Source organism: Uranotaenia lowii, chromosome 1 (assembly GCF_029784155.1).
Source record: "Uranotaenia lowii strain MFRU-FL chromosome 1, ASM2978415v1, whole genome shotgun sequence".
In the NCBI taxonomy this organism is placed as follows: Eukaryota; Metazoa; Arthropoda; class Insecta; order Diptera; family Culicidae; genus Uranotaenia; species Uranotaenia lowii.
In genome coordinates, this window is record NC_073691.1 from 158,293,246 (window position 1) to 158,319,422 (window position 26,177).

Below are 26,177 nucleotides of genomic sequence, written 5' to 3' on the forward strand. Positions count from 1 at the left end.
ACCATGTGACAGTGGAATCGCATATATCACAACTATTTGTGGTCTTCAACAGAATTGTCAAATGAATATTAATAATCATTATTATACGCTCGAAAAATTCCATGCTGATGGTCATTAGATCACTTTGGGCTTATTTAAATATTTATTTTGTTGTTGTACATAAACGTTCTTCAAAGAAAATTGTCAGCACTTTAAACAAAACTGATAAAGCTGAAAACTGATTGATTTGCAATTATGAAACGCCAACCCACTGAAATTAGAGATTATACAACATCCATGATAGATTTGAATTCAAGCATAAGTTAAGTATTATATATGATGATAATAATTTTGTATTTAAAAGCTCAAGGACGATAAATAATTGGTCCACCAAACTCCGAAAGCTGTAACTTTCAATTCCCTGGGCTGAATCTCATCAAATAACTTTTGAGGAGTTATTTAAAGTGTTAGATTGAGTTTGTTTATAATCTATCTACTGTTCATTTAAGAATTTTGAGCTACGTTATAAAGTGTAGAGACAACTTTTTATTACTTCATATATAAAGGGTGATACGGTCAAAATTTGATCAAGGGAAAATGCGTGTAAAATGAAATCGTTTATTTTAAAAATCAAATTAAATTTCTTTTTCAAGTTTAATTAATATAAAATTCTGGAAAAATATTCAGTTAGGCTTCCGCTTTTCCAAATCCGAATTGCCGAGCCTTACGCTTAACCCCTGCCATCAGATTTTGTAAAGCCACCTTGTCCACCTTCTTCGCCGCAGAAAGCCAGTTTGCCTTGAACTGCTGCTCGTCCTTAGCAGTTTTTTTTGTCTTCTTCAGGTTCCGCTTGACAATAGCCCAGTATTTCTCAATTGGGCGGAGCTCAGGTGTGTTGGGAGGGTTCTTGTCCTTGGGAACCGCCTGCACGTTGTTGGCGGCGTACCACTCCATTGCCTTTTTACCATAATGGCAAGATGCCAAATCCGGCCAAAACAGTACGGAACAACCGTGTTTCTTCAGGAAAGGCAGCAAACGTTTATTCAAACACTCTTTCACGTAAATTTCTTGGTTGACAGTCCCGGAAGCTATGAAAATGCTGCTTTTCAAGCCACAGGTACAGATGGCTTGCCAAACCAGATATTTCTTCGGGAACATGAACAGTTTCATGTGCTTGAAAATATCTGCTACCTTTCCCCTTCCTTTTGCCGTATAAAACTCCTGTCCCGGAATCTGCTTGTAGTCGGCTTTGACGTAGGTTTCGTCGTCCATTACCACGCAGTCAAACTTCGTCAGCATCGTCGTGTACAGCCTCCGGGATCGCGCTTTGGCCGTCGTATTTTGTTTACCATCGCGATTTGGAGTCACTACCTTCTTGTAAGTCGTTAGTCCGGCTCGTTTTTTGGCTCGATGCAAGGTTGTAGACAATACACCCAGCTTATTTGCGGCATCTCGGAGAGAGAGGTTAGGGTTTTGCTTGAAACTACCGGCAACTCTCTTTGTCGTGGCTTCCGGTTTTCGATTTCTCCCCGATCCAGTCTTCCTGGCTGTCGACAAACGTTCCCCAAACACTTTAATTACATTTGTAACGGTTGATTTGGCAACTTTAAGCGATTTTGCCTGCTTTGCGTGCGAGTAGCTCGGATTTTCACGATGCGCGAGCAAAATTTATATACGCTGCTCTTCTTCCTTTCATTTTGACAAGTAAAGAGTGAATTCCAAAATCAAAATAGGAGCAACATTCTACACACACACACACCTTCAAAATGAGAGGTGTTCAGGTTTTTTAAATGCAAAATTGAAAGAAATACGTCAAGTTGATATTGACCAAATTTTGACCGTATCACCCTTTACATAGATAGACAAACATCTATACCAAGTCCAGATTGAGTCATTCTTGTGTAGGGTAAATGATCTTGAGCGGAACCAATTGGCTCAATTCGACGCAACTCGGAACAGTTGATCAAGCGGTATGGCTTTGGGTTATATCCCAACAAATATTTTTTCAGTTCAGCTGATAGATCTTGGTTTCTGCTTTCTAATGATGATTTTTAGAATATTTTAGAGTGAATCCTTATAACTCTAGAGCTGTTTTACTGAAGTAAGAATTCTGATCTTGAGCGGAACCACGCTGATCTTGAGCGGAACCAAAATATGATCTTGAGCGGAACCATTTTCTTCTGTCAACATCTTTAATAGCGCTTATTCCTAATACTTGTGTAACTGTGAAAACTTCAATTAAATTTTATTTTTGAAGATTTTAAAGTTCAAAAATTAATCTTTATACGTGAAAAAAAGAAACTTAGCGTTCCAAAGGTGTTCTCAAAATATCCGTTCAAATTTATTTCTTGCTTAAAAAAATTCCAATGTTCTCTTTGATGCACTGTATCCTATTTTGAAAGAATCGTTTCTTTAAACTCAAATTTTAGTTTTTTTAATCACAAAAATTAAATTCGTTAGTATATTTGACTGATTGATTGATTGATGAAGGTTACGACAAAATTAGTAATAAAAAAGAAGATACTTTAAATAACAGATTCGGCAAAAAAAAATATTTGACTGATTGATTGATTGATGAAGGTAACGACAAAATTAGTAATAAAAAAGAAGATACTTTAAATAACAGATTTGGCAAAAGGTACATTGCTCTAAATCAATGTTTTTGAGAAAAGTCTCTTATTTTTTTAAACCTTATTCCCTTAATTCCTTTAACTTTATTGGAAATTCATGATAATTTGTGTCGTTTTTATATTTAAGTTGGAAAAAATCAGTTTACGTTGAAAATCTTTTCATACTTTTTTAAATCAAAGTAAGAAACCCTAATTTTATATTGACCAAAACAAAATTATTATTATGGAAATCCATTCGCAATTAAAAAAATCTGTGAAATCGGTAAATATTTCAAAATATCGTGTTCTGTGACACAGATTCTGTGATAAAAATTTCCTCAAAATTTTGTGAAATAACAGATTTCACTGTTATTTCGACAACCTTGCTGTTAGCAACTTATTCATAGAATAAAGTTTAAAATAAATTCCAGTTTCTCATGAATCACGTTGACATTTATTTATATTCAAAATTTATTGAAACATCAATTATTTATCTCAATTGATAAAACAATTATTTCTCAAACCAATTTCCAGTTCGAGCTCAAATGTAAAGTCAAACACAAGGAAATCGGATAGGTTTTCAATACCAGGCCACCAATTGAATCGTGAAGTGATGTGAAATGATGTGTGTAAAAAAACAATTTGAATTTTTGTTCATTGGATAGTATATCGTTTTCAATTGGAATGTGAATATCTGAAACAATCTCTTTAAAAGAAAGCTACTTCATAAAGTACGAATAAGAATGGCAATGAAGATTGATTCTTATTCTGAAATAATGATTTAACTTTATTGGCTTCATTAGTTCTTGAATTATGCCAAAAATTATGTATGCAAGCCTTTCTCCTCCTTCTCGTCGTCCCTCTGAAAGAAAGATTCAAAACCCAAAAAATTAAACTTTTTGTGTGCCTAGTTCGGTACGCTGTGACGCCAATTAATTAGTTTTTGTTCAATTCGAACTTAATTTTACATTTTGATAGAATGAGAAATATACAAATGTGCTGCATACATTCAGGGGTATAAACTACGTGTGAGACATTAGGCATAAGGCAGCGCACCTAGCGGTTTATTTCGGAAGCTAGTAGTTCCGCTCAAGATCGAAGATGGTTCCACTCAAGATCATATTTTACTTTTAAAAACTACGCTATTAATTGATATTCTGAAGGAAAACTTGCTACAAAAACCCGAATAATGCTTTTTTATGAGTTTTTCTACCATTTTAATCATTGAGAATTAGTTTACAACGGTCAAGGGTAACATAAATTGACGTTCAAAGTCAGCGTAGATTGATGAAAATTGCAGCAGAAATGCGTATGTTTTTAAATCTTCTAATAACATTATTTGAGTTAATAAATTTTAGCAAAAAGGTCAATGCTTGTATGAAAAGATCTTGAAAAAGTGTTTTTTCATCAGTTAGGTAAGATACATAAACAATCATTGCCTAGAACTTGGAAAAAGTAAATGGTTCCGCTCAAGATCAGATTTTGACTAGTTCCGCTCAAGATCATTTACCCTACATCTTTCCTAAATCTAAAAAAGCTGACCTACTTCATTTCAGGCCCCAATTTTCCCATAATAGTAAATCCAAACCCATTCGCTAGAACTGAAACACCCAACAAAAATCGCAAACCATACAAAAGAATAAACAAACTAGAACCAATTAAAATTGAGTATTTTTTCATACTCTATTTCTCAGTCCTCAGCATCGATTACATAACGAACACAACAAAAACAACAACAATAACAGCTGTCTCTGTTTTGACGCTCGGTCCGGTTGCTCGCTTTCGGATGACCCAATGCTACAAAAACCGGACTGTGTCTGTCTGTCACCGAAACCGAAGCCGGAGAGAAAATAATTACACGGCATAAATTTACGAAATTAATTAAATAAACTAGCAAAATGCCTGAACTAAGCCGGAGCGGGACGGAAAGGAAAAACCGATGCCGATTCGGTTGTTGAGATTGGTTAGTGTTGTTCTGATTTCTCTAGTGGATCAGCTGTTTGGGTGCTGCAGCTTTGTTTTGGACCCCCAGCTGGTCCATGGGTGGGTATTGACTGGGTAGGTGTCTAACAAATGACCGTTTTGCTCCATGCCTAGGCGCAAATTGTGCCCAACATTCGCGCGACCACAACAATTTTAATAACAATGGAGAGCGGCCACGCGAAATACGTTGTACGCTACGATTACATAAAACGTGCGAAATGAAATAAAAAACCTAAAATGTTGAAACCCGTAGAAAGGGGCAGGGAAAAGGTTAGACCATCCATTTAAAATGCTGGACCAGTTCGGGGGCCAAAACATAAACGCTGCACATGTATGGTGCTACTTTTGGCATAACCGAAAGTGACGAAAATGGTACTTAACGATGGGTTGCAGGAAAACCATCGGAGATCTAGTTTTTTTTTGCTTCGTGTTACTGTACCGCCAAACTTTCGCTTTCACCCATGAACGAATCCAATCCGCTCCAGATCAGATCAAAAGCGGGGTCCGAAGCGTCGTGATGACCGAGACCGAATTGCGTGAACTGTGCATAATTCGAAAACGAAAACAGGTGGAGAGAGCACCTGCCAAAAACGAGAGAGATAGATGGAAATTATGAGTGGCTGGGGAAATAAAATTGCTCTCAATAAAATAGATTCCTAATAGGTTGTTTCTACAATATTGGCTAACAAAATCCATTTACTACAAATCAGCTAAAGAGAAGTATGTTGAAAGTGTTGTTTGCATTAAATTCAAATGCGAGTGAAACATATTGAAGTTTTGTTTAAAACAGTAATTAGAAGTTTCTAACGATGATGAGTTATTTTTCGCCCCTCATTTTGAAGGTGTGTGTGTAGAATGTTGCTCCTATTTTGATTTTGGAATTCACTCTTCAGTTGTCAAAATGCCGTCCAAGGAAGAAGAGCAGCGTATCAAAATTTTTTCTCGCGCATCGCGAAAATGCGAGCTACTCGCACGCAAAGCTGGCAAAATCGCTAAAAGTTGCCAAATCAACCGTTACAAATGTAATTAAAGTGTTTGGGGAACGTTTGTCGACGGCCAAGAAGTCTGGATCGGGAGGAAACCGAAAACTGGAAGCCGCTGAGACGACAAAGAGAGTTGCCGGTAGTTTCAAGCGAAACCCTAACCTCTCTGGCTAGTGAACGGTAGACAATGTGCAACTCGAGACCCCATACACCCAACCTTCGGGTAGTGGTCATATCACCTCTTGTCTGCAACTCCGATTCTCTACCTCCCCGTGGTGCTAGCTGGGGTGCGAGCAATCTTAGCGGAGATCGGGTACCCAACCCCGGTGGATGCTTTGGTCGCATGCAGACTGAGTCAGGGGGCTTCGTACGCGTCTGTTCTCCATGTCAGGGGCGGCGTGCGGAGTGCAACAACGTCCTGGTGGTGTTCGGGACCCAAAACAGCAACATCACGACGGTCCTCCTGCGAGACAGTGGGGTTAGCTGCGGGCCTTGCGAGCCTGTGACTACAAAAAACATAAGCAACGAACAACGAACAACAAATTTCGGATGGAAATCGGCAAAGACCCACGCGACGAAAAGGGACTAGCGATTGGAAACTTGGAACATGGAACTGCCGATCTCTTAATTTTGAGGGCAGTACCCACGTGCTCTCCAACGAATTGAAGAGCCGCAAATTCGACGTCGTAGCGCTGCAGGAGGTATGCTGGAAGGGCTCCACGGTACGAACGTATCCAGATGGTCGTGCCATCTACCAGAGCTGCGGCAACACACACGAGCTTGAAACAGCTTTTATAGTGATGGGAAAGATGCAAAAGCGCGTGATCGGGTGGTGGCCGATCAACTCTCGAATGTGCCGGTTGAGAATCAAGGGCCGGTTCTTCAACATCAGCATCATCAACGTGCACAGCCCTCACCTCGGAAGTACCGGTGACGACAAAGATGAATTCTACGCGCAGCTGGAGCGTGAATACGACCGTTGCCCAAAACATGATGTCAAGATCGTCATCGGGGATTTCAATGCTCAGGTCGGCCAGGAGGAGGAATTCAAACCGACAATTGGAAGGTTCAGTGCGCACCAGCTGACCAACGAAAACGGCCTCAGACTTATTGATTTCGCCGCCTCCAAACGAATGGCCGTACGTAGTACCTTTTTTCAGCACCGCCTCCCACACAAGTACACCTGGAGATCACCGTACCAAACGCAATCACAGATCGACCACGTTTTGATTGACAGCAGGCACTTCTCGGACATCATCGACGTCAGATCCTGTCGGGGCGCCAACATCGAGTCGGACCATTATCTGGTGATGGTGAAGATGCGCCCAAAACTCTCCGTAGTGAACAACACGCGAAACCGGCGCCCGCCTCGGTTAAATATCGCGCGACTGAAGCAACCTGAGGTCGCGGCAGACTACGCGCAATCGGTCGAAGCAGCGCTGCCGGCAGAGGGCGAGCTTGACGAAGCCCCTCTCGAGGACTGTTGGGATACCATCAAAACAGCCATCAACAATGCTGCGGAGAACGTCATCGGTTATGTGGAGCGATCTCGACGGAACGACTGGTTCGACGAGGAGTGTAGGAGGGTGATGGACGAAGAGAATGCCGCGCGGGCGGCAGTAGTGCAAAGAGGCACCCGTCGAAATGTGGAAAATCACCGACAGCGGAAGAGGCAGCGAGTCCGAATTTACCAGCAGAAAAAGCGCCGCCTGGAGGAGGAGGAGCTCGAGCTGGAGCAGCTGCATCGTTCCCAAGAAACACGAAAGTTCTATCAGAAACTCAACGCATCCCGCAAAGGCTTCGTGCCGCAAGCCGAAATGTGCCGGGATAAGGACGGGGGTACCCTGACGGACAATCGTGAGGTGATCAAAAGGTGGAAGCAGCACTTCGATGAACACCTGAACGGCGCACATGCAGGAGATCAAGACGGTGGGGGAAGGTACATCGCCGGCGTAGCCAACGACGAAGAGGAGCCACTCCCAACGATGAGTGAAGTTAAGGAAGCCATTCGCCAGCTGAATAGAAACAAGTCGGCTGGGAAGGATGGCATCGCAGCTAAACTCATCAAAATGGGCCCGGACAGGTTGGCCGATTGCCTACACCGGTTTATAATCCGGATCTGGGACATAGAACAGCTACCGGAGGAGTGGAAGGAGGGGGTAATATGCCCCATATACAAGAAGGGCGACAAATTGGACTGTGAGAACTACCGAGCGATCACTGTCCTCAATGCCGCCTACAAAGTGCTGTCCCGAATCCTACTCTGCCGCCTAACGCCACAAGCAAACAGATTCGTGGGAAGTCATCAGGCCGGCTTCATGGAGGGACGGTCAACGACGGACCAGATATTCACATTACGGCAAATCCTCCAAAAATGCCGGGAACACCAAGTCCCTACGCACCATCTATTCATCGACTTCAAAGCCGCATACGACACGATCGACCGTAACGAGCTATGGAAAATCATGGACGAGAACGGCTTTTCCGGGAAGCTGATCAGACTGATCAAGGCGACGATGGATGGAACGCAGTGCTGTGTGCGGATCTCGGGTGAATTGTCGAGTTCATTCGAATCGCGCAGGGGGCTTCGACAAGGTGATGGTCTATCCTGCATGATGTTCAACGTGGCGCTAGAAGGTGTTATTCGACGAGCGGTGGGCGAAATGCGGGGCACGATTTTAAACAGATCCAGTCAACTTATCTGCTTTGCCGTTGATATTGATATAGTCGGCAGATCATCTGCGGCGCCGGAGGAGATCTACCGCAAACTGAAACGCGAAGCAGGAAGGATTGGGTTGATGATTAATACGTCCAAGACGAAGTACATGCTGGCCTGCGGATCCGAGACCGACCGAGCTGGAGATAGTCGAAGACTTTGTCTATCTCGGCTCACTGGTGACCGCAGACAATGACACCAGCCGTGAGATCCGGAGGCGAATTATCAGCGGAAGTCGTGCCTACTATGGACTCCACAAGCAACTGCGGTCGAGAAGACTTAGCCCTCGCACGAAGTGTAACCTGTATATGACGCTTATTAGACCGGTTGTTCTCTACGGGCACGAGACATGGATATTGCTCGAGGAGGAACTGCGTACACTCGGAGTATTCGAGCGACGAGTGTTAAGAACCATCTTTGGCGGCGTACAGGAGAACGGAGTGTGGAGGCGAAGGATGAACCACGAGCTCGCGCGACTCTACGGCGAACCCAGTATCCAGAAGGTGTTGAAGGCTGGCCGGATACGCTGGGCAGGACATGTTGCGAGAATGCCGGACGACTGCCCTGCAAAATAGGTGTTCGCTGCGAATCCGGTAGGAACAAGACGAGCGGGGGCGCAACGAGCGAGGTGGTTAGACCAAGTGTAGCGTGATCTGGCGAACGTGGGGTGCCCGAGAAATTGGAGATCGGTTGCCATGAACCGAGTGAATTTTAGGAATTATGTTCGTCAAGTTATGTCGTGAGACGGAATACTATGTAAATAAAAATAAAGTAACCTCTCTCTCCGAGATGCCGCAAATAAGCTGGGTGTATCGTCTACAACCGTGCATCGAGCCAAAAAACGAGTCGGACTATCGACTTACAAGAAGGTAGTGACTCCAAATCGCGATGATAAACAAAATAATGGACGACGAAACCTACGTCAAACCCGACTATAAGCAGCTTCCGGGACAGAAGTTTTATACGGCAAAAGGAAGGGGAAAGGTAGCTGATATTTTCAAGCACATGAAACTGTAAAGTTCGCGAAGAAATATCTGGTTTGGCAAGCCATCTGTACCTGTGGCTTAAAAAGCAGCATTTTCATAGCTTCCAGGACTGTCAACTAAGAAATTTACGTGAAAGAGTGTTTGAATAAACGTCTGCTGCCTTTCCTGAAGAAACACGGTGGTTCCGTACTGTTTTGGCCGGATTTGGCATCTTGCCAATACGGTAAAAAGGCCATGGAGTGGTACGCCGCCAACAACGTGCAGGAGGTTCCCAAGGACAAGAACCCTCCCAACACGCCAGAGCTCGGCCTAATTGAGAAATACTGGGCTATTGTCAAGCGGAACCTAAAGAAGACCAAAAAACTGCTAAGAACGAGCAGCAGTTCAAGGCAAACTGGCTTTCTTCGGCGAAGAAGGTGGATAAGGTGGTTGTATAAAATCTGATGACAGGGGTTAAGCGTAAGGCCCGGAAATTCGGATTTGGCAAAGCGGAAGCCTAACAGAATATTTTTGCTGAATTTTATACTAATTAAACTTGAAAAAGAAATTTAATTTGATTTTTAAATAAACGACTTCACCGATTTACACTCGTTTTCCTTTGACCAAATTTTGACCGTATCACCCTTTATCACTGCATTTCTAAAAGAAGCCATTGACAAGTTTTTGCGAGACTCTTGGAAAAATTATTAGGTTTGCTACTATCCCCCTTATTCTGCGCCGCGCGTGAGGTGACTATTGTAGAGTCACCCCATTCCAGTAGTCGCTTTAGGTGAGATACGTGTTTTAGAATGAACTTTTTGAGCTATTATCCTAATCTAGTAGTCAGCTGGGCATGAACCACTGTCACATCGGCTTTGGGAATAAGGTGACAAGACTCACGTGACTTCGACTCGACTCGAATATCGTCACCTCACGCGCGGCGCAGAATAAGGGTACGAACACAGTGAGCGCGAAGCGAACTGCGAAGCGAAATATTCATTCACCGGATGAATTTCGCAAGTTCGCTTTTGAAGGCCGGCCACAGTGCACGCGAATTGCGAAGCGGTTCAACACTGAAAAAAACCTTCGGTGTTGCAAAAATTAATCACATGTGAAAAAATCTTTGCAAATTAACAAAACTGTGAGCGAGGGATACGCACCGCGCAAAAAAAAAAAACCAATCCGCGTTAATTCCGAAAAACTCAATCAATTAGTAACAGTCGAATTTTGCAGTCTGACGCTATGAAACGCCATCTTAAAATCCAATACGGCGGCTTCCGTTCAACTTTAAAATAATTTTAATGACTGAAAATCGCAAAAAAAATCTTCTAAAACTATGACATAAATATAACAAAATTTTGAAAAAAAAAATACAATATAATAATTACAAATATTACGAAACGCTGACAAAACTTTAATAAAAATATGGCAATGGTGATAAAAATATTACAAAAATATTAGAAAAATATACCAAATCTATGATAAATTTGACATTGAAATGGCAAAGCCATGAGAAAATTTAAAAAAAAACTGACAAAAATTAATAAAAGTTGACTGAATAATAACAACAAATTAGTAATAATGCCAAAACTCGAAATTAAAAACTTTGACAAATATTTGAAAACATTATGGAAAATATGAAAAATGAAATAAAAATATGACAAATATAATAACTAATCAAAAATTACAAATACAGACCCCGTTCGTTTTTGGCAACACGCCCGAAAATTTTATGTTGCCAAAATCGAACGGTTTTTTTTGTCACTTTTTCATTTTTGATTTTTAATTCAAATTAGTCAAAATTTATGTAAAACCTTATATTAGCATACAATTTTTCAATTTGACTCAATTATATTAGTTATGAGCATTAAACATGGAAAAATTCATGTTTTTACTGTTTAAAACTATCATAATTAAGCCGAATGAAAAAATTTCATGCTAATATTACGTTTTACATTAATTTTTATTTGTTTAAAATGAAAATAAAAAATAAAAAAAAAAACGTCTTTTTTGGATGTTGCCAAAAACGAATGGTTTTTGCTCGGATGTTGCCAAAATCAAGCGGGGTCTGTATGACAAAATTTTGAAATAAAATAACATAAATCTGGCAATACTATATGACCAAAATCTTACAAATGTGATAAAAATATATGCAACAAAAGTATGAAAAAATGTTACAAAACTATGATAAAACAAAACTATGACAATTGACAAAGGTTGTCATTGTACTGTAAGATTTTTGTCATTTTATTTTAATTTTTGTCATGTTTTCGTTTGTCATATTTTTGTCATAGTTCTGTCAGATTTTTTGTTCATTTGATTGTAAGTTTTTTTTTATAGTTTTGTCTTTTTTCGTTCGATTATATTCGTTTTACTACCTTCTCTTCATACTGAAAGTCTTTTCCAGTACAAATGCATTCGAAGATTACTCTTGTATTTGAACTCACGGACATTGGCTTAGGAGGGAACTAACATGCCAACTGAGTTACACATATCACAAGCCCATAGATTTTTATAGATTGTGTCATTTTTTCGTCGTATTTGCGATATATTTTTTACATATTCATCATTAATAAATTATTATTATTATTATTATATGTTTGGATTTGTCTTTGTTTTTTTTAATTTTGTGATTTTTATGTCGTATTTGTCATCATTTTGTCATTTTTCTTACATATATTTGAAAGTATTTTGTTATATTTTTATCTCATTTTTCATAATTTTGTTAGATTATTGTCATTATTTTTGACAAATTTTTGTCATATTTTTTTCAAAACTTTATCATATTCTAGCCATTTTGCCTTATTTTTTGTCAGATTTTTGTGATTTTATTGTAAATTTGTTGTTATTATTTTGTCATTTTTGTAAATTTATTGTCAAATATTGGTCCTTATATTAGTTCTGTCAGGTCATTTCATTATCAAATTTTGATTATAATTTTATCATAAATTTTTTTTTCTCATTTGTCATAGTTTTGCCATTTCTGTGATTTTTTTCTCATATTTTTGTCTAAATTTGTAATATTTGTCATATTTTTGGCTTAATTATTTAACCACATTTGGCGTGTTTTATTCACAGTTTTGTCATTTGTCACTATTTTTTTTGTCATATTTTTAAATTTTAGTAATAGTTATTCATATTTTCCCACAGTTTTGTATTATTTTTGTCAATATTACTTTAGTTTTATAACACTTGTTATATTTTTGTTTATTCTTTTCAGTGCTTTTTTGCAGTTCTCTCAAAATTTTTGTTAAATTTTTGTCAGTAATTTTTCATCTACTTTTTTATCCCTTTTCCTGATTTCTTATATTGTGGATGGACCTTACGATTTTCAGTTATTTATTGCATTTTGAATTAAGCGGAAACCGCCATCTTGTATTTCAAAATGGCGTCGGACAGCCAAATTCGACTTCTTCTTATTGAGTACTTTCATCCAATACCCATATTGTGGGAGTTTTATGTGCTTTTCAGTCACTTCCAGCATTTTAAAGTTGAGTGTAAGGGGCCATATTGGATTTCAAGATGGCGTCGGATAACAAATTCCAACTTCTATCCGTTCAGCCCCTTCACCCTATACACATATTGTGGGGCTTTCATGCCACCGGTCGTTTATTGCCAGTTATAATTTGTTTCAATAGAAAAAGACTGAAACCGCGTTTGTTTCGAAAATCCGCGCTAAAAAACCGTGCATTTTTCATTCCCAAAACAGAATCGACAATGATAATTAAATAAATAAACTTTTGAAAAAAATTTTTTGATAAATCATTTTACGATAAAAAATATCCGAGAGAATATTTTCAGTGTATGTCCGGATGAACAGGATGAATTCGCGCGATCCAGCCAGGTGTTCGCACGAAAATTCGCTTGCACTGTGGCCGGTCGATGTTTTTTTCAACGTGTTTCAATGAGAAGCGGTTTTTCGCGCGAATTGGAAATTCGCTTCGCACTTCGCACCGCGCTCACTGTGAATTCGACCTAAGAGGGTATGTTTTCATATAGGTTCATTTTCTACACATTACGCGGCACAGCAATGCACAACAACAAAATTAAGCCCGCATTGGATGTTATTTGTTTGCTACTTTACACAACACAGCATTACACATCGTAACAACCAGGCTAGGCCACCCGTCTACTGGTGGACGGAGGAAATTACGGGTCTGCGTGCCGACTGCCATAAAGCAAGGCGCAGGATGCAAAACGCAAGGACTCAAGAAGAGAGAACGGAGCGTAGGCCACTCTTCACAAGCGCGAGATCGGCCCTCCGCAGGGCTATCAACGCAAGTAAGAGGGCACGTTTCAAGCAGTTTTGTCGTGACGCCAACGACTGTCCATGGGGTGCACCACCTGAAACGTGCCCGGATAAACTGAGAGTCATCATCAATAAGCTATTCCCACAGCACGATGTTACCCGCTGGCCAACAGTCCCGTATGACTGAGACACCAGAGAGTGAATAACGTTGGAAGAACTTCGCGAGATCGCCAAGTCTCTCCAACCGAGGAAGGCCCCCGGACCGGACGGCATTCCGAACGTCGCGGTGAAGGCCGCGATCAGGGAGTTCCCCGATATGTTCCGAACATCGTTGCAACGATACGTGACGGAACGGGTGTTCCCTGACACGTGGAAACGGCAGAAACTCGTCCTTCTGGCAAAACCGGGTAAGCGTCCAGGAGACCCATCGGCGTATCGGCCGATTTGTCTAGTGGATACAGCGGGTAAGATCCTGGAGAAGGTGATTCAGAACCGACTTCAGAGATACACTGAAAACGAGGGCGGACTATCGGGGAAACAGTTTGGTTTCCGCCGAGGTCGCAGCACTGTAGATGCCATCCGCTCGGTCATCGAGGTAGCGGACAGAGCGAGGCTAACCAAGAGGAGAGGGCTCCGCTTTTGCGCGGTGGTCACTCTGGATGTTAATAACGCCTTCAACAGTGTCAGTTGGACAGCGATTGCGTCGTCGCTCATCCAAATGAGGATCCCGGCATATCTGTATAGGCTTGTGGAAAGTTACTTCCACAATCGCCAACTGCAGTATATGACCGGCGAGGGTTTGCGAACACATGAGGTCTCGGCGGGTGGTCCACAGGGGTCAATACTCGGCCCGGTTCTGTGGAACATCACTTACGACGAACTCCTACGAACGAGCCTCCCACACCGGGAGCTGAACTCGTAGGATTTGCGGATAATGTAGACCTCTTGGCGAGAGGCTCCTCAACAGCTGAGGTTGAGCTACTGGCCACGGTAGCTATCCAGGCAGTGGAAAGCTGGGTGCACTCGAAGTGCCTGACCTAGGGGTGATGATAGATGACAGGCTCAGCTTTACGTATGCAAGATAGCGTCAATGGCCACGGCCGCACTCACACGGATGATGCCGAATTCCTCGGCCATCTGAAGTAGTAAAAGGATGATCTTGGAAAGTGTGACCACATCAATCTTGCGGTACGGAGCAGAAGCCTAGAGACAGGCCCTGGGGAGAAACTGTAAGCTGCAGCGACTTAACAGCGTTCAGCGGCTGATGAACCTGCGGGTTATCAGCGGATACCAGACCATGTCGTCCGAAGCCGCCTGTGTAGTAGCGGGCGTAATGTCCATCTCGGTTTTGCTTGAGGAGGATGTCTATTGCTACGACAACAAAGACACACCCAATGTACGAGATCTCGCCAATGAGGACTCGATATCCAACTGGCAGCAGCTGTGGGACAGCTCAACGAGAGGACGGTGGACCCATCTTCTGATCCCGCACATCTGGAGCAAGATCGGAAGCCACGGTGAAGTGGACTTTTATATGACGCAATTCCTGACTGGTCATGGATGCTTCATGAAGTACCACTACCGGTTTGGACATGTGGCTTCGCCATATTGCCCAGATTGTGGTGACGAAGAGTAAACACCCAGGCATGTGGTGTTTGTCTGTCCGAGGTTTGCTGCGGTACGTACTTCCATATTTGCCGCCTGTGGGCCCGACACGACAGCAGATTACGTTGTACAGAGGATGTGTGCGGATTCCAGCACTTGGCATGCGGTCAGGGATGGGTTCACCCGGATCATGACTGCCCTGCAGAGGAGCTGGAACCAACGGCAGTCCACAAACGGTGTAGGATGACTCATCGACGGGGAGCATCTGAGAAGTGTGCGTCCGATCCCTTGATCGAAGCTACAAAGATAAGGTACCATCTTCTGCGCAGCGGAGGTCAGGGGTGCGCCGTGAACGTGTGTAGGATACTCCAATGTTGGGGGGTATCCGAGTAGTGTCGCTTCCTGACGGGGAGATGCGGGGATAAGACTTCACATTCCTCGTAGCGGACCTCGAAGGAAGAGGGTTAACCACTGTCGGGAGATATCCACGGGTAGAGAAGTTCTCGATGCCGGGCGAGCCTCTCGAGTCGGTGTAGGATGTCGTCACCGTCGGGAAACATCCGAGTCGTAGCGTTCAAAGTCCCGAACGTGTGCCGTGACAGGCGTGAGTCCAATGTTCTTAATGTAGCACACATCGGGCAGAAAAATCCGCAGGCCAAAAATCCTAGGGTTGCCAGCCAAGGGGGATAACGAAACCCCATCGACGGGGGGCTGTAGAGTAGAGTGCGTCCGACCCCGCGGTTTGAAGCTACAAAGATAAGGCAACAGCTTCTGCGTAGCGGATGCCGTGGGTGCTCCGCGTTCGTGCGTAGGATGCTCTTCCTTCGGGAAGTATCCGAGTTGGGTGGTTTTCAACGACAGAAGCTACGGGAAATCGTTGGGGGGGGGGGGGGGGGGTCGTAGGTTATTCCACGATCGGGGAAAACCCACGGGTATAGTGGCTCTCGATGCCAGGTGAGACATTCGAGTCGGAGTAAGATGACGTCTTCGTCGGGAATCATCCGAGTCGTTGCGCTAAGGATAAGCTACTCTCAATCTGACACACGACGGGCAAGGTGGCGAATCTCGAATCCTGGAGATAAGAGGTCGGGCTTCGAGTCATTAGAGGAGAAGTCAGGCCTCGAACCTCCAGGCGGAGAGGTATGTGTGGTCAACCCCGCGGCTTTATGATAAGGGGTCGGGTCTCGAGTCGTAAGAGGAGGGACCAGGCTCTGTATCAACAAGAGGAGGGGTAACCTCGAGTCGTTACGAGGAGAGATCAGATCTCAAGTCGTAAGAGGAGAGATCGGGCCTTGAATAGTGCAGAGGAGAGGTTTGTGTGGGAATCTCGAGTCATTGCGAGGAGATGTCGGTTCTCAAGTCGTTAGAGGAGAGTTCAGGTGTCGAGTCGTAAGGATGAGAGGTTTTGCTGAAAGTGGTCTCGTTAATGAGTATTGCCTTGGAGCGCACTAGCGCGAATAGACCTCCCACTATTGAAGTATAGTGTGATAAACAATTCGGGGTAGGAACCAGGTCTGTGGCCCCAGGTGGCGTTTAGGAAGTAGGGGGTATACACGGAGTACATCATGAGTCTTCCCATTGTACCCATGAACCCAGAGTAGCAAACTGGTGGGACGCGGTGGCTTGCCGTGCCATGGAATACAATCCGTAAACCGGGATTTACCACCTGTGGTTACCACAAAAAAAAATGGAGGAGGTAAATTTCGCCCGTCCCGCTTGACCCGACTAGTTTGGTTTCATCAAACGACCGGCACCGTACTCAATTGACGGAGACTCAGGAGTTGAAAAGGTCAATATTCGGTATTCGGCCGTTCGCCGAATACCACTTTCCAGTACATCTCTAATCAAGATATTTAAAAAACAAATACTTTCCATGTTGGCCCATAGTCACCCACGTACGACGGTACCTTATATATTTGGCTAAATAAACTGAGTACAAATCAGAATGGTGGAAATGTTTCCAAAATTAAAACTATTGTATTTTTTTAAACAATCGATCACCAATTATCGCATTGCATATTCCCCTGTTTATTTTCAATAATTCTGCTTAAAAAATAAATTACAACTCCCTTCAAATCACATATCTACCAATTGAATGTTGTGGAACATCTAAATTAATTATGGCCCCAAAAATAAACAGTGCTATGAACATGAATATGGGAGAATTGGTGAATGATACAAAATTACAATAAAAAACACAAATGTCTATTACATGTTTTTTAAATTTAAATTTAAAAGTTTGAGAATCTCTCGGAAAATTCAAAGAAAAATATCTTTACAAAAAGATGAAAATTTGCTATTAATTTCTTGCTAAGCTTTCTTGAAAGCCATCTTTCACAACTTTGTTGTCAACCTCAAGCCGATTTGTGAAGATTCAAATGAAAAAAAAGCGTGCGCTAATGAATGTTGGCAGTACTGATGGCCACCCCGCAGACGACCATTAGCCGCCGGAACGGAACGTGCGCCTATGATTTTCCTAATTATAATGATAGAACCAGCCATTTTTCCCGGCCACTCTTGCTGCCTGACTAATAATGATAATGGGCACGTACCTTATGTTCTCACTTAGCACTGGCCGCGAAGAACTGGCAACTTCGATGGGTATTGCTAATCCGTTTCCTTATCTATCGGCACAGATCTCCGGTTGGTTCAGCGCAACATTCCCGGAAGACCCAGCTGATGGATCCCAGTCAAGATCTGCAATCTTCTGGGTCTAAACTCGTTAACGAGTTCTATTATACGCGACTAAGTCGGAGCTTCGACGATTCCAGGGCACTTATTATTCTGATGAATCTTTCTTTTCTTTGGATCAGTACACTGAGTTAACCAGCTTCGGCACAAAGTATAGAGATGAGAAAAATAATCATCAAAGACGCTTTCTCAAGAATAGCTCCAAAGACCCAATGCCCCAATAGATGGTTACCAACAACAGAGAGATGGAACCATTCAACGTGATGGCTTTCTAAGCTTTCTAGCTCGTTAGATCGAAACTTGGCACTCAACCGACACTCAGATCAGCAACAACAACATTTGGTGGCACAACATTTCCGCATCATCATCATCATTATCACCACCTTCGTCTTCGGAATCTTCCGGGCAGCGATCATATCGCCATCTTCATTATCCCGTTATCGCTTTTGTAGCTACATTCGTTACACCATACTTCCAAGTTTCTATTCTTCCTTATCAGTCGTTGATGGTTGAATCCCTGTAGGGTCTTCCTCGTAACGATCCTCCGATAATGGTCGCTCTATTGCATGCCGCACTAATTCTGCAAAAATTTACACTTCAGGTAATTTTCTCGCTCGACGGAGATCAACCGATTATGATCATCAATCACTTTAACCTTTGGGCTTGCGACTGTGAGACTTGAGGAGATGAACAATTGGTTTGGTACCAGGTGTCGAAAGATGGCGGCCAAACTGCCAAAATGCCAATTAATTAGCGCAAACACAATGAAACGGCGGCGGCGGCGCAAAGCGAGGAATAATTTTCGTCTGGCTCGTCACACTTTACTGGACCACGGGCGGTTTGTTTGGTCCCCGTAAATAATGACAGTTTTCGGGGTCGGTTGCTTAGCAAGCTGAGCGATTTACACAATTAAAGGCATTAAAGGTGTTTATCCGTGTCCTCAGTGGGCTGCCGCCATTGCTTGATGTGTGTTGTCTGAAAAAAGAAGGAAACGAAAAATGGTTATCGAAAATCAGGAACCAAAAAGATACATCGCCGCTCCATATGTACCACAGCTAAGTGAACAACTCGCCAATATATTTAAAGAAGATTATTCAACCTGGCGAATCGCTACAAAATCTAACAACACCATAAAAAACTTCTACACAAAAGTAAAAGATCCACTCGATATAATGTTACAGCATAATATTATATACCAGATCCCATGCACAGGTTGCCCAGGAAAATATATTGGCCAAACGCAACAACTATTTAAAAAACGTCTATCAGCACATAAATCTAGCATAACCAAACTAGATTCGCTTCTCAACACAGGCTGCGATTATTCGAGTGAGAAGATCAAAGCATTAGCCGATAGCACCACAGCTCTCGTCAAGCACTGCGTGACGCATCAACACCGCTTCGATCTGACGAAGGCAAACGTTTTAGATCGTACATACCAGAACTCACGCCTGAACGTTCTTGAGACATTTCACATCAAATCCACCAAACACGCTGTTAATTATCGTACCGACGTAGAAGATATGTCTCCTGTATACTCCGAGATACTACACTCAGTGAGTGCCAATCGAAGGAGAGTAAAAACAAAATTTAACCAAGCCGATCCGACACTCAACTCATCTCAACCAATGGCTCTATCCGGATCAACCCATATGGAGCAGCCACCCGACTGAAACAGTAGAATGATAAGTATACGCACACTAGATAAATAAGATCAATTTTGGAAAAAGAGCTTTTACACACTTCTATATTAAATACAAAAATGTAATTACTTCACACATACAAACACACAATCCAACATCAAGTGTAAACAAAACCACATCAAAATTAAAAGGTTTAAACAAATTGTGTCCGCAGAAAACAGTTAGAAATTTTTATAAAATTATGACCATAGTGATAACAACATACAAGATAAAGGTAAAGTACACACAAATCCAATATTCAAATAGAAAATTCAACAAAAAACAATTATCATAACAGGTTAGATACCAGCAAAACTTCCCCTCACATCCGATACACTCAGGAACACATACAGTATAATGCAATGTAAGTACAACATTAGACAAAACTTTGTAAAATTCACAACTTCAAAAATTTTCAAAAAATAAAATAATTTTTAGATATCCCTTGAGGAAGGCCAAGACCAAAGGCCGAAACGTCGGGCAAATTGTAAATTTTAGTGTTTGCTTCCTTTTGACTGAAATGCCAATTTAAATTAAAAAGAATAATAATCATCAGTCGTTAAAAATTACTTAAAAAAAAAAAATCTCAGTAGAACCGATTTTGAGTTATGCTCCAAATATGAAATTTCGAAAAAAATAAAAAAATTCTTGTACTTAGATGAAAATATCTCGGGCGGCATAACAGTAATTTGAAATCCCTCTTTTGCATACTGAAGGTAAGTTTTCTATCGATCATCTGAACACCGTTTTTGCGTTTGACCAACAGTTTTGTTGATATTAGTGACTTTATGAGAAAACAAATTATAAAAAACGCATTTTTTTAGAGAAAATTTTGTTTCACCGAAAGTTTTAGTTGAAAACGCAGGTTTCAGTGGTGGAATAGAGTTATCTTTATTCATGTTTCGTCTGTGAGGTCAGTAGAATACAACTATATTAATTAGCGATAGCTAATTGTCACTTTCCACTTCTTATATTCCCTAACCGGGAAAGTACTCATTTCTCAATGAGTACTTTGATATTCTTACCCAGAATATTTGGCAACACTGTTGTGTTACCACGAACCTAATTTGTGTTGTCTCGCTTGACCGTGTGATGATGTAAACATTTATACCGTGTTTATCATCATCAGCTGTCATCTTCAATCATCAATCTATTGTTCTCGATTGCGAATTGGAAACAGCAAGAGGAACCAAAACATATATTGTTTAAGTTCTGCTGCAATCGGCAGCAATGTGGTTTGGTGTCGTCGCGGTGAAACCATAACGTTCCGCTAATGGATCGGCCCGATCCGGAAGAGCGGTTCTGCTACAGGTTCCGAAACCGTACAACAAACAAAGATTTCAAGTGGTTATTTATCAAAATCGATTGAAAATTGAAGAAGTTATGGCTACTTTACCATAACTGAAATTTTTGGAGTTTTCAATAATTTAACGAACCGCAGTACACTTATAGTATAGGAAGAATGAAACATGATAAATCTCACTCGCTCCAAGTCAAAATTATTTAAAAGCTTACCAGAATTATTTGTCTCACCTTAGGCTTTAAGAAAACCAACCATACAAAAACAATCAGCTAGTGATGGAAAAAGTTATTGATGAAACACCAGTATTTTTCGTTCCTTCCGGACAAAATACCTCAAAACTTTATTCACGTTTGAGACTCAAGCAACCCCTCCCTATGGTAAGATCTTCCAGAAACTTGGCATGTGACCTTTTGGTAAGCTAATAAATAATTTTGACTTGGAGCGAGTGAGATTTATCATGTTTCATTCTTCCTATACTATGATAAGTGTACTGCGGTTCGTTAAATTATTGAAAACTCCAAAAATTTCAGCTATGGTAAAGTAGCCATAACTTCTTCAATTTTCAACCGATTTTGATAAATAACCACTTGAAATCTTTGTTTTATATTAACATTTAAGCGCAAAAGAAAATCAGATTTTTTAAATGCTGCCATCGAGTCTAAAACTTTCGTTGAAACAAAATTTTCTCTAAAAAATGCGTTTTTTATAATTTTTTTCTCATAAAGTCACTAATATCAACAAAACTGTTGGTCAAACGCAAAAACAGTGTTCAGATGATCGATAGAAAACTTATTCACATTCAATATGCAAAAGAGGGATTTCAAATTACTATTATGCCGTCCGAGATATTTTAATCTAAGTACAAGAACTTTTTTAATTTTTTCGAAATTTCATATTTGGGGCATAACTCAAAATTGGTTCTACTGAGATTTTTTTGAATTTCATTTTCGGATTCAGCGCCCGATTTTACATTGGAAATGACCTTCAGTTTACTGAGTTTAAAAATGCTGTAAACAAGTGTTATTCCCATAACATTCATTTTAGAAAACTTCTTCTTAAAAAATTGAGAATTTATGGCATTACGAGGTTCATATTTTACTAGCTGACCCGGTAAACTTCGTTTTACCTTCTACAGTATAAATCTAAATAAATGTTTAATTTTATCTAGACGTCCTTAACTGCATCGTGCTCGCGAATAGATTCTTATGGAAATCTAACAAATAAAGTTGAATTTGTATTGGGACCAACTTCCATAAAAAGTGAGATTGATGAAACTATTATACAAACCATCTCTGACCCAATAAACCCTCGGATACCAAATTTCACTTCATTCCGACCGACCATTCATACGTGATGTTGTTACAAAGAAAACGTCTTTATTTTTATATATAAAATTCAAACGATTGACATATTGGAATAAATATTTAAATTACATTTTTTTTATGTGAGAAACTTTAAAACGTAATAAATAAGATCTTCAAATCACTTTTTGATAAATTTTTAAACAAAGTACAATAACTCGAAAAATAAAATTTTTAACATTTTTTGAGATAACAGTATTGTTGTTTTGTTCTGTTTTGCACATTTTTCTAGAACAGCGGTCGTCAACCTTTTGAGTCAGATGAGCCGGAAATTACAATTTTTCAAAATTTCAATGTTTGAAAGAGTCACATTTGTTAGTTGCAATGAAATGTCTGTCCTAAACTTCTAGATTTTTCCATTTCCAATCTCCAAAAGCCTAAATAACACAAGGTTTTCATAATTTGTCTGTTGATTCAGAAGAGAATTTAAAAATTCATTTCAATTTTGTCTACAATATTAAACATTATATTCTGTCTTTCGAATTGAAGCTTCAGGATCAAGAACCAGCATGCTCTAATATAACAATTGACTTGTCTTCTCTTCTTTGCCCTCATTCAGATTACAATGAAAATTTGATGAATTTAATGAGCATGTTGAAACAATTTTTTTTTCTATTTATAAGCATCAATCATAACTCTGGTCATCCACATTATAAGTCATCCAAATTAGAATCTTTGATATAAGGGACTCAAAAGGTTTTGTGAAACTTGTGAGATTTTGACTCTGATACGATAATATTTAGTAAAACATATTTTGAAAAAAAAAGTTTTGGATGAATTCCTAAAATTGAATTCAATTTACAACACTATTGTGTGATTTATTTGAGAAAACTTATATTTTTTTAGTTTTATTTGTGACACTTAACCATCCTTATGGGAAAAACTTATATTAACGTAAGCTTTCCTTCGTGATTCAATTAGAGAATCTGATATGAAAACAACAACAGTATTTGTACATACCTTTTTTTTGCCTATTAACTCAAAATCTCAGTTTTTTATTCAAAAGTTCTTCATATTTAGATTGCTCCAAAAATTTAAAAGAGCGTCGAAAAAATCTCTAAAGAATCGATTAAAATGAGTTTCAATCTTCTCTAGGCAAGTCCAAAACGAGTCTTAAAAATTCCTAAAAGAGTCTCAAAAATTCCTAAATGAGTTTCAAAATTTCATAAAAGAGTATCAGAACAGGCGTAAAAGCGTTTCCAATATACATTGGAGGGTCTCAAGAGTCCTAAAAAAAACTGTAAAAGAGTCTCAGAAGAGTTTTGAAACAGGCTTAAAACGGTCAGAAAAATTTCAAAACCATCTGTAAAAAATTTAAGAGAGTTTCTAAATTAAGCACTACAGCTTATAAGCTCTCATAGGCTCTTATAAGCCAATAAGCTCTAAAGCTTATTGGTTGGTTTAGCACAGTTTTAAGTAGGTAAAATTTATACAATATTTGGAACAAACGTTAAAGAGCCACAACTTATCTTCCAAAGAGCCGAAGTTTGCCGACCTCTTTTCTAGAACATTCGATATTTGTAAAACATTTCTGTTTTGAGATATATGTTGTGAAGGAATCAAGTTTCCTCATACACCCCTACCTATGAGAAATATAAGAACAAAATGCCGTTGAATTTTTGTACAAGAAAGTCTTTAAAAACGCATCGTTTTAACCAGTGTCCGGAATTATGACGTTTATCGCTAATTTTTCTGATCCGTTTTTGTTATATAACTTTTGTTTTCACTTATATTTTTCTACACGAGATTTCCGGTGAAGTAACGGATACACAAACTCGCACTAGATATAAGGTGATGGAGTTTGTTCATCCGTAAGTTTTTCAAAAAATAGGTTCAAAAAATAAACATATCAACAAAAATGTTGCGGATTAATGAGTGAAAAGTATTTTGATGCCGGCCTCTGGTTTTAACAAATGTTTTTTTTTTTTTAAAATAACAATTCAGTATTTTTTTTCCCACCTCCACTTTAGTTCCATTTGCTAGATAAATTCTCGAGTTGGGCCCCAAATTTTGTATGGAAGTCCTCCTCCCCCTTTAATATTTATTGGAGCGATTGTCTTACCCAAATATTCCTCCATGCCAAATAATGTTCCATTTGCTTCATCAGTTCTCGAGTTATACCGGAAAAATGGATATAACCCCTTTCCCTTCTCTCCCTCATTGCTTTCTCACAAAATGTATTTTCATGACATATTTGGCTCCATTTGTTTGTTCAGTTTTCGATGGGTGGACCCCATTGCTCACTTCCATTTTTTCCAGGTGGAAAAAAGGAAAAGTACCAAACCATTAGAAATATATTTCTTGTACCCGAATAAGCTCCCATGTCAAATTTATTTCCATTTGTTTGATGGATTGTCGAGCTATCCATAAAAATTTATGGGAGCCCTCCTCCCCCTTTCTTATCTCCCCACTGAAAGGAGAAAGGGGTACAAAAACAAACATGAAACATGTTCCGTATCCAATACGATCCCTAGCCAAATTTGGTTTCAATTGCTTTATAAACTCATGAGATATCCAAGAAAAAGTGTATGGGGTTCATCCCTCTTTCTCTTTCCTACAATCCTATTAAAACAAAAAAAGGATAGCAAATAATCGAAGAACCATTTCTCGTACACAATTAACCTCCCATGACAAATTTGGTTCCGATTGCATCGAAAATTTTCGAGATGGTAAACATGTCTTTTTATGTTTCTGTGAACCCCTTTCCAGTAAGAATGAAATGTCTCGAATCATTATAGGAATCTTACCCGAACTCAAAAGTTCACATTATCCAAGTTTCATGCAAAGCGGTTCAGCAATGTTCAAGTCTGTAGTAAACAGACAGAGATTCGGGTTCATACAAGTAAATTTTGTACGCTAGGAAGCAAAAACAAGTATTATAATAAGATATTCTTTTAATATCTATATTTTTTTCTGGGAAATATGATGACTTTTTTATGAAATATTTTATTTTTGATCGAAAATCACTTTTAAACTTTTAGAGTTTTATAGTACGAAGAAAATTGAGCAGAACTGATAATGATATCTGGTTTATCCATTGTGAATCCGATAACTTTTTATCTGTTTACAATGTTGATCAGGATAGCTCGGCCCGAATTTGTTTTCTCTCATTCAGTTTAGCTCTGAGAATATTCTCCGCAACAACTGCACCCATAGGAGAGGTTTCAAAAATCCAACGTCTATTTAGTAAATATCTGTGCCAAAAATGCGCTTAAAAAAATTAAAGTCATTCCGGGAGTTCTGGTTCCATATTGTCGAAATTTTAGCGGTCTTCCTTTTTTTGATATTTCGAATTTAGTATTCAGTATTCATGATCATCATAAGAAAAAGTTGTCCAAATTTTGTTTTGTATTAAATTCAAAATTTGATTCAGGATTTTTTCAACTCATTTACATTTTTAATACTTAGATAGTAATTTTCCAAATATGATCAAAGAAATTAAAAGTGAAGTTTTTGTTTGAAATTCATTCGAAATTCAAAAATCAATTCTTCATATTCCCATTAAAAAAAAGTTAAAATATTTGTGAAATCTATCAGAATGGGGGTAGATTCTGAGTTCAGGCGCAGAACTTAGATTTAGAATTAAAATTCAAAGTTCAGATTCAGATTCACACAAAAAAACCTCTTTCAGAAAATTGTATGCCATTTATTTCAAACCAGATTTAGAATACAACATCGATAAAACGACCATCTCCATTTGATACACAAAAAGCAGCTCTATTGCAGGCATTCTGCTTAACATTGACCAGCATTTCGGGCTTTATAGCGTCTGTTTCAACTCGCATATTTGCCTTAAGTTCGTCAATGTTTTTCGGTTTGCTGGCGTAAACTTTACTTTTCAAATATCCCCACAGATGCTGACAAATAGACACCTGGTGAGTTGCTAAAGATCCGTACTCAAAAAAAATCGCCACCAAACTACGGACCGTCTTATATGTAGGCGCCGAATATTTTCTATGAAAGCACGCATAGTTTTCATAATTGTACCATAGTTGTTGATGTAAAGGGCAACTATTTTAGTGCGTTCTTAAGGTGTGTATCGACTTATAGC

The 26,177-nt window shown here is 39.8% G+C and overlaps 1 protein-coding gene across 2 annotated transcripts in view; it reads right to left on the bottom strand.

Moving 5' to 3' along the window:
- The window catches only part of LOC129740676 (cadherin-99C), a 625,931-nt gene that overhangs the window by 436,354 nt on the left and 163,400 nt on the right, over positions 1–26,177 (bottom strand). For both annotated transcript variants that reach the window (XM_055732426.1, XM_055732427.1), the window contains exon 2: positions 17,642–18,755. The gene's annotated coding sequence lies outside the window, so the exon portion shown is untranslated. The remainder of the gene's footprint in view (positions 1–17,641; positions 18,756–26,177) is intronic.